This window comes from Otolemur garnettii, unplaced genomic scaffold, assembly GCF_000181295.1.
Source record: "Otolemur garnettii isolate 467f Iridium unplaced genomic scaffold, OtoGar3 scaffold00026, whole genome shotgun sequence".
Taxonomy (NCBI): domain Eukaryota; kingdom Metazoa; phylum Chordata; class Mammalia; order Primates; family Galagidae; genus Otolemur; species Otolemur garnettii.
Genome location: NW_003852421.1, coordinates 12,418,356 through 12,428,284, shown reverse-complemented (window position 1 = coordinate 12,428,284; position 9,929 = coordinate 12,418,356).

Sequence of the window (9,929 nt, the reverse complement as noted above, 5' to 3'; positions counted from 1 at the left end):
AGACTTCAGGTGGGAGTTTGACAGTCGCCACGTGTCAGCCCTTCAGAAGTAGTTTCCAAAGATGTGTTGGAAAACAGAATTCATTCCTATGGCAAGCTGGCCTGAGAAGAGATCACTAGACAAAGTTAGTTATTTGAACTAACATTAACCTGAAGACCATCAATTACTAAACAGTTTCTCTTTTGTGTGGGCCTTAGCCAGACCTAGAACCTACCTAAGGGGATATAAAGTTGACTCATTTAAAATAAGGAAATGCGATTGGAATGACTCAGTACTGGATCTTAAAATAAGTAAGTTCTAAGAAGTGACATATATGCTAACGTAATTTTCAATTTTTACTGTAATTAGTACATTCAATGTGAATGGCGCTGCTAAGAAGTATTTTGGTTTCTTGATAAGTTAAATAACCCACTTTAATCCTTATTCATATTTAATTTGCTAAGCAATCTGTTTCCTCAAAGATGGTACAAAGGTAAAGTTTAGCTCAGTTCTTGCGTGCATTTGGGATTTAAATTATTAAGATTTTACTGTGGAGACTGAACTACCACGTGGCTCTGAAATTTCTATTGTGAACATTTAATTATCCCATGCACCAGTTGCAAGAAGATTGCCTTTAGAATATTAAATAATACTTCATGGTTTCTTTTGCTTTTGTTCAGTAAAAGATTTTAAAATCAACTGCATTATATTTTAGTGTTGAAGTAATCATTTAAATAATCCATAGATGGACAATTTTGCTCATAATGTATCTTCTTTATCTTAAAGTGGAAGGTTTTCCTGAGGGTACACATAAGCCTCAAATGGTATGAATAGTAATTCAACATTTCTTTTTTATTATTATTATGGTTACATAATAGTTATATATCTTTATAGGGTACCTCTGATATTTTGATACAGGCATACAATATGAATTAATCAAATCAGGGTGATTGGGCTATCTGCCACCTCAGGCATTTATCATTTCTCTGTGAAAGGAACATTCCAATTCCACTTTTTTATAATAGTTATCTTAAAGTGAACCCTGACTTATTGCTGATTATAGTTACTTGGTTGTGCTATTAAATATTCTTCATTCTATCCATCTAACTACATTCTATATTTTTGTACCCATTAATTATCCCCACTTTATAACTCAACATTTTAAAAATGGATTTTCCCCCTTCTTTCTCTCCTTCCTTCCTTCTTTTTCTTCTGGTTTGTTTAATTTGGCACCCTCACATAACAAAAGATTTTGTTCAGGATCTAATCTATATATATATATATATATATATATATATATACTTTATTAAATCATAGCTGTGTACATTAATGCAATTATGGGGTACAATGTGCTGGTTTTGTATACAATTTGAAATACTTTCATGAAACTGATTAACATAGCCTTCACTGCATTTTCTTAGTTATTGTGTTAAGATGTTTATATTCTACACTTAGCACATTTAACATGTATCCTTGTAAAATGCACCATAGGTGTGGTCCCCCCAATTACCCTCCCTCCACCCATCTTACCCCCTCCCCACCTCTCCCTCTCCTCTTTCCCCTTCATCTTGGGCTGTAGTTGGGTTATAGCTTTCATATGGAAGTATGGGTGCGTATAAATTGGTTTCATAGTAGGGCTGAGTACATTGGATACTTTTTCTTTCATTCTTATGATACTTTGCTAAGAAGAATATGTTCCAGCTCCATCCATGTAAACATGTAAGAGGTAAAGTCTCCATCTTTTTTAAGGCTGCATAATATTCCATGGTGTATATATACCACAATTAGTAAATCCATTCATGGGTTGATGGGCGCTTGGGCTTCTTCCATGACTTAGCAATTATGAATTGGGCTGCAATAAACATTCTGGTGCAAGTATTTTTGTTATAAAGTGATTTTTATTCTTCTGGATATATACCTAATAGAGGAATTGTAGGATCAAATGGCAGGTCTATTTTTAGATCCCTAAGTGATCTCCAAACATCTTTCCAAAAGGAACGTATTAGTTTGCATTCCCCCAGCAGTGTAGAAGTGTTCCCTTTTCTCCACATCCATGCCAACATCTATGGTTTTGGGATTTTGTGATGTGGGCTACTCTTACTGGAGTTAGGTGATATCTCAAAGTGGTTTTGATTTGCATTTCTCTGATGATTAAGGATGATGAGCATTTTTCATGTGTCTGTAGGCCATGCACCTGTCTTCTTCAGAGAAGTTTCTATTCAAGTCTCTTGCTCACACTGAGATGGGATCCCTTGTTCTTTTCTTGCTAATACGTTTGAGTTCTCTATGGATTCTTGTTATTAAACCTTCATCGGAGACATAACCTGCAAATATCTTCTCCCATTCTGAGGGCTGTCTGCTTGCTTTATTTATTGTGTTCTTGGCTGTGCAGAAGCTTTTTAGTTTGATCAGGTCCCAGTAATGTATTTTTGGTGTTGCTTCAATTGCCTGGGAGGTCCTCCTCATAAAATATTCATCCAGGCCTATTTCTTCAAGGGTTTTCCCTGCACTTTCTTCTAGTATTTTTATAGTTTCATGTCTTAAGTTTAAAACTTTAATCCAGTGAGAGTCTATGTTAATTAATGGTGAAAGGTGTGGGTCCAGTTTCAGTCTTCTACAGGTCGCCAGGCAGTTCACCCAGCACCATTTGTTAAATAGGGAATCTTTTCCCCACTAAATGTTTTTGATTGGCTTATCAAAGATCAAATAACGGTAAGTAGCTGGATTCATCACTTGGTTCTCTATTCTGTTCCATACATCTCCTCTCTGTTTTTGTGCCAGTACCTTGCTGTTTTGATCACTATCAATTTATAGGATAGTCTGAGGTCTTGTAGCATGATTCCTCCTGATTTGTTTTTATTTCTGAGTAATGTACCTTCTATATCTATTTTCTTAAGTGTTCTGATCATAAATGAATGCTGGATATTATCAAAAGCTTTTTCTGCATCAATTGAGAGAATCATATGATCTTTGTTTTTTATTTTGTTTATGTGATGTATTATATTTATAGATTTACATGTACGGAACCATCCTTGAGACCCTGGGATAAAACCACCTTGGTCATGGTGTATAATTTATTTGGTGTGTTGCTAGATTCTGTTTGCTAGGATCTTATTGAATATTTTTGCATCTATATTCATTCATGATATTGGTCTATAATTTTATTTTCTTGTACTTTCCTGGTTTGGGGATCAGGGTGATATTTGCTTCATAGAATGTGTTGTGAAGTATTCCTTCTTTTTCTATACTTTGGAAAAGGTTATGTAATATAGGTACTAGTTTCTCTTTAAAGGTTTGGTAGAATTCCAGTGTGAAGCTGTCTGGTCCCAAACTCTTCTTTTTTGGGAGATTTTGTATAGTTGATGCTATTTCAGTACTTGATATAGGTCTGTTCAACATTTCTAATTCTTTCTGGGTAAGTCTAGGAAGGTGGCATGCTTCCAAGTATTGGTCAATTTCTTTCAGATTTTTGTATTTCTGAGAATAGAGTTTTTTGTATTATTCATTAAGAATTTTTTGAATTTCTGAGCTGTCTATTGGATCTAATCTATGAAGGAGGTTGCTTGCTTATTCTGCCCAGCCTAGACACCATAATCTTGGTAGTAACTTCTAGTTTGGGCCATCTGCTTGATTACATCTTGGGCAGAGCAGATCTCATTCTCTGGAACCTCATAGAATGTTTTGAATTATTTACTATGCAAACCCTACAACCTATCGTACACAGGATAGATACAGAGTGGTTCTGGGACTTTCTGACATTTCTTCACCATTGAAAAGCTTGGCTGGGTGTGGCCAAGAGAAACACTATCCTCCTTTGTCTTCTCTCTGTCTGTTCCTACATTGCCTTCGATCTTTCATCTTCCACGCTGGCCCGTATGTCCATATCCTGGCTAGTCAGTTCAGAAGAAACTGTTCTCTTGGTGTTTTGAAGTATTTGTAAGAATGTTCTGTCTCTGTCTTTCTCCCTCAAAATTACACTTTAAGAAAATGAAAGATTTTACTAATTGGGTGTTATCGCATAAATTCATGCCAATGCTTGAGTTGCAACCTTCAATTCTGTAAAATGTTTTAGCGATTGCCAATTACAAAATATTTCCTCTCTGCTGTGGCAAGGGGATACTGGCCTTTGCTAGGAAGGGTAGAACTTCAATGGAGGCTCTGTCTTTAAGCATCACCCTCCATTACATAGAAAAATCTCTTCCAGAACACTTTCTGCTGGATGTCCACTGGATGAGTTCTCTGACCTGCCTCAAGTCTTTATTGAAATCTTTTCATTGTGCTTATTCTGAAGCTCCTCTTCCATCCCTGAAAAGAATAAGCTCTGTGAGGGTGGGAATCTTTGTCTGTGCTATTCACAAACATATTCCAAGTGCCCAGGACAGTGCCTGGCACTTAGTAGGTACTCATTAAATATTTTGTTGAATAAATTGAATATATGAAATGTCATATTTGCTAGTCATAATTGCTATTATTTATCATATATTTTCTATACTTCAGGTGCTGTACTAAGTATTTTTTTAATACATTGTCATGTTAGATTCTTCCAACAGCCCTATGATCTTGGTATAATTATCATCACTACTTTGGTTGCAGTAAAACTATACTTTAAGACCGGTAAAATCATTTGTGAAAATTATCCAAGCTGAATAGCAGTAGACCAGGGATTTGGGTCAGACATACCTACTTTTTGTCTGGGTCCTTAATTATTTCTTCTGTAACAGCCTATAACAGTAGCGATGTAATTCATGGGTCCAGTGCCAAAGGAAAATGTGGGCTTCCCTGTGCAAAAATCCTTAGAATTTCAGGCTGAGTGTGGTGGCTCACACCTGTAATCATAGCACTCTGGGAGGCCAAGGTGGGTGGATTGCTTGAACTCAGAAGTTTGAGACCAGCCTGAGCAAGAGTGAGATCCCATCCCTAAAAAAATTGGGTGCTGTAGCAGGTACCTGTAGTCCCAGCTACTATGGAGGCTGAGACAAGAAGATCGCTTGAGCCCAAGAGTTTGAGGTTGCTATGAGATGTCAGGATGCTCTACTGAGGGTGACAAAGTGAGGCTCTGTCTCAGAAAAAAAAAAAAAAATCCTTGGGTGGTACCTGTGGCTCAAGGAGTAGGGCGCCCATCCCATATACCAGAGGTGGCTGGTTCAAACTCAGCCCCGGCCAAATACTGCAAAAAAAGAAAAAACATCCTTAAAATTTCAGGATGGTGTCAATGGAACATTAAACAAAGTGTGAGTCCCACATAGCCTCTGTGTTCATGAAGCCAGCCCTGGCTAGTAAGTGTACATGCCCAGTTATGGCAATTGAGGGGCAGATGCTGCAATTTAGCCCTTTAATCTCCATTTCAGGGTGATTTGGTTAAGCCTCTGCAGTCTGCTTTTTTTACATGTGGCCCCAAATGATCCTAACTGACAAATTGTGAGAGTACCATAAAAAGCTCTGACAGTGGGAATTTAGAGCCAACTGCATCTAAGGAGAGAAAAGGAAGCAGAGAAAAGGAGCAATGGGCGGTGCTGCAGAGCTAACTGCACAGCGAAACACCTCTGCCTGTGAAATGCGAGCAGGGCCCCTCTCCCGTCCATTCTCATTTACTGCTCGCTTCTGGATAGGGGGCTGAGCAGTCTGAACCTCCCGCGCACCAACAGGTACATCCACGTCTCAGACAGTCAAGCTTCCTCGGAGAATGATTTGAATTTAAAACATAAATTTGAAGTTGGTTGACAAAGAAATGAAATCCCTGAACCATTAGCCTGAGTGTCCCGCCATGCAGAGTGGAACCATCCTGGCGGTGAGAAATGACCTTGACTGTCCTTGAACGGTAAGGACAGATAATTGAGAATAAAAAACCCTTCTGATTTAGTTTTAAATAATAAAGCTGTCAAAATATCCAGCTCTTTTAAATCTCTTGACTCATTGAACGATAAAATAAATAAAATACTAGGATTTGACTTTCATGAAAATCCATTCTTCTAAATACATAGACCCATATAGCAAAATTGAGCTTGCTTTCCTCATTAATTCTATGGTGTGTATGAGAGTTTCCATGTATTTGCTTTCTTTTCAGGTCATTTAAGATTATTGATTCCTCCTTCTCTAGTGTAGAGCTCAATCCTCCAAGGACTGGTTAGCAAAACATTTTCCAGCTCACACAGTGCCATTTAAAAATGATTATGCTGAGTGTCTTCAGCTTAAAGTTTCCTTTCTTGGCTCCCATATGCTAGCAGTTTGTATACTTCTCTTTTTTGCTTTGTTTCTTAGGACTCATTCCAGAATCTTTGGCCCTTTCAGTAACATGCCCTCTGACTGGGTTTTCTTGGTGGCTAAAACAGCAACAGATACAATGGTTAAATCAGACAGACTGCAGAGATTTCTTTTTCCCCCATCACCAAAAGTTTCTGGGGGAAATGAAAGCATTGTGAGTTGTCATGTGTAGTCTTTTGGCTCAAAAGTAAAATGCTAAATTACGCATTAGTTGTTGCATAAATTTGCATATTGATATATACAATCCCAGCGACTTTAACAGCATCGCAGATTAGCAGAGCCAGATGCACACAGACACACACAGGCTGACATTCAGAGACTCCCACCAGAGACAAACTGAGCTCTAGGAAAGGGTAGGGATGGTTCTCTGAGTGCAAGGAGGATTGGGAGGAACACAGACTTTCCTAAGGGAATGATGAAGGACCTGGGGTTGGGGGGGAGGCAGGGGACCTCAGTAGCTCTCGCTTTGTGTGACTTCCTGGCCCACTCTTACGCCTTATCTTTGGAACCCATGACCTGGCCTGAGCAGAGTGCAGAGGGGCAGGAGAGATGACTTATGAAGGCTAGCAGTAAATCAAAAGATCCAAAAATACTTTGAATCCCTAAAAAACATTTAGGCTTGTTTTAAGAAAAGGAGAGGTGGAATTTTGAAGTTGGTTTTTCCATTTTTCTCTGCTTTGGTCTTCCCCACTTTCTTGTATAGGCTTTGAACCGGGCATCCAAGTCCAGAACTGAGTCTTAGCTGTCTGCACGTCTAGAAGCCATTGGCCCTCCGCCAGCGGGGATTAGATCCTGAAAGAAGATTCCACACTGAACCAATTTGCAAACTAAAGCGCTAATTTGTTAACTCACTGGGGAGACCAGGATGCTTGCTGAAGAGTCTCCCTTCTAGGACCCAAGGTGCCTAGAAAAAGTCATTAATAATGAGGATGAAGGGCAAATAATTCCTTCAGGAATATCTTCCGTATGTTTTGAGAGATTATATGACACTTACCCCCACAATAATTATATGCACGCCAGCTGGCCATAGCTCAGTGTTGATGATATGGTCTTCAATTCTTAAGTTCTTAGTCTTGACCTTGCAAGTCTTAAGACTTCCAACCTTTTTTTTTTTTTTTTTTGCTGTTTTTGGCCGGGGCTGGGTTTGAACCTGCCACCACCAGCATATGGGGCTGGTGCCCTACCCTTTTGAGCCACAGGCACTGCCCTATTTTGTTTTTTGTATGTTTACATTGGCCATTGCAAAATCAGTATTTTAATTTCAATGACTACCTTTCATTCAATAAACACATATTGAGTTCTCATTGTAGCTAGACGCTACAGTGGCACTTAGGTACTGCAGTGGAGACAGAGATGACTAAGACACAGGGCCAAGCCTGGGAAAACTCACAAAAGCAAAGGGAGAATTATATAAGCACCCATGGCTGTGCCACAGAGGGATAGAACTATCCAGAAAGTGCTGTGAGAATTCATTCAAAGGATGAGATGTTGAATCTGTTTGATGAAATGAAGGGAGGCTGATAAAGGAGATGGCGTTTAGGCTTAAACATAAAGAACTGTGATTTTAGCAAGCAGAAATGTGCAGATAAGGTGGCGGGGAGGGAGTGGCAGCTGGGAGGAGGGACGGCCGGGAGAAGAGACGGCTGGGAAGTAGCCCATGTAGAAGGTAGGAGATGGAGGCACACCCAACATTCTGTTCAAATACATGCCTTATGCACAGGCTGGAGTCCAGGGGATGTATGAGAGTCATGGGAGTCAGAACCTGTTGGACCCAAGGGTGGATGGTTTTCATGCTAGGAGCTTCATTCTGTGGCACTCACAGGTTTTCAGCCAAGGAAAGGCTGTGATCTGAACTGTGGTTTCAGAAGATTAATTGGTCTCAGTATTCAGGATGGACTGGAGAGAAAGAAAATAGAGGGTGAGGAGGCCAGTGTGGAGCTTGCTGCAGGACGGCAGATCAGAAATAACGAGCACCTGCCTGAACCAGGACAGCACAGTGGGAATGAAAGAGGCAGAGACAAAGGAGCAGATACTGTGGAGATAGAATCAGTAAGTCTTGGCAAGGAGCTGGATGCAGCAGTTAGAAGAAGAGTGAATCGAAGATGACTAACAACAGCTAACACGTACCGAGGGCTGTGCTGAGCACTTCTCATATATTATCATCATTTTGCAGATGAGCAAACTGAGGCATTGAGATTATATAACTTCTCCAGGGTAGTGTAGCTGATAGGAGGAGTCTGGATTTCAGTTTATGTCTCTCTGGAGGCCTCTGTCATACTGCTTTCCATGTGCCTCTGCCCATTCCCTAGCTCCAAACCTTTCACTATGAAGTTCCCAGGCGGCGACACCTCTCCTCTGCTCATTCAATGAACACTAGACTAATTTAAGCTCCTCTTGTCCTGACTCTCAGAAGCAAAGGGAAAGTAACCACAGTCCTAAAAACAAATCCATTCTAACCATCACATCCGTGTGGCTAGCACTTTGAAGTAGCATAAAACTCTACCATACTCAATCAGAAAATTCTATAACAGCAGTTGGTATCATGATTAAGGTTTTGATTTTATTTATTGCTTTGTTATGGTAAAACAAAACAAAACAAATCCTGCCTGAATTAGCTTCCATGTGTCAGTCGAGAGGCATTTTTCATAGCAGTACATTTTCTGCTATGTGGGTATTTTGATAGTCAAACCTTATCTTAACTCAATGGGTTCTTTCCTTGGGGTTTTGGGCTAAGTCCAAGCTGATCTAAAATGATTAGAGACCATCTTCCTTTCTCCAGAACTGGCCCATGAACTCTCACCAGCTTTATCAAGATCTCGGACTTTAGACTCTCAACTAGTCTTCTTTCTTTCTGTTTCCTCTCTTATACTGAAACTGCCACAGTGAAAATTCTTGATTAGAATTCAGGTACTATGAGGATAATCATAGTGTCGTTGCCTTAAACATGTGGTAAGCCAGCCGCTTTCAGGGTGGCAAAATGCAGGCTTATTGAGTAATTGCAGTTATTCTTTGCAAGTAGGGGACTAATTTCACAAAAAAAACAAAAAAAAAAAAAACCAAAATGCTGACACTTTTTACAACTAATGACTCTTTTCTGGTTTGCCAGCAACCTATTTCATTGCCCTAATAATTGGGAGTCACCATAGTTACAGTCAACTGCTCCTATATGTTTAGGAACAACAGCAGAGCTGCAGGATCAGCTGAAGGAGATCATACAAGTGTATGTGCACATGCATGTGTGCACGCTTGTATTGCCAAGAAATTGTGTGTGTGCATATGTGCCTGAATGCACGTGCGTGTGTAAATGTAAGCCCCAAACGCCTCAGTAGTGAAAGTCCCCCGTGCTACAGCATGGTAGGTTATGAGATCTCCTTCTTGCTCTGGAACGATAGGCAACATGATTTTACACCAGACTAACTTTTTTTAATTGCAAGAGGAAGCAGCCTTTGTAATATATAGCCAAGTGTGTGGGTGCTGCCGTCTATAACACATCCTCAAAGCACAGAACATTCTAGAAACAGGAAAGGGTGGGGAATATCCTGAGTACCCACTACCTTCAGCAGGACACTGCTGTTCCAGTCCACCGGGCCCTTTTTGTCCCTGCTGGTTACTGAAATGGCTTCCTCTGAGTGAGACTGAGGAGACATGGTGGGAGGAGGTAAGAACCAGGACCCCAGGATGGAGGGGTC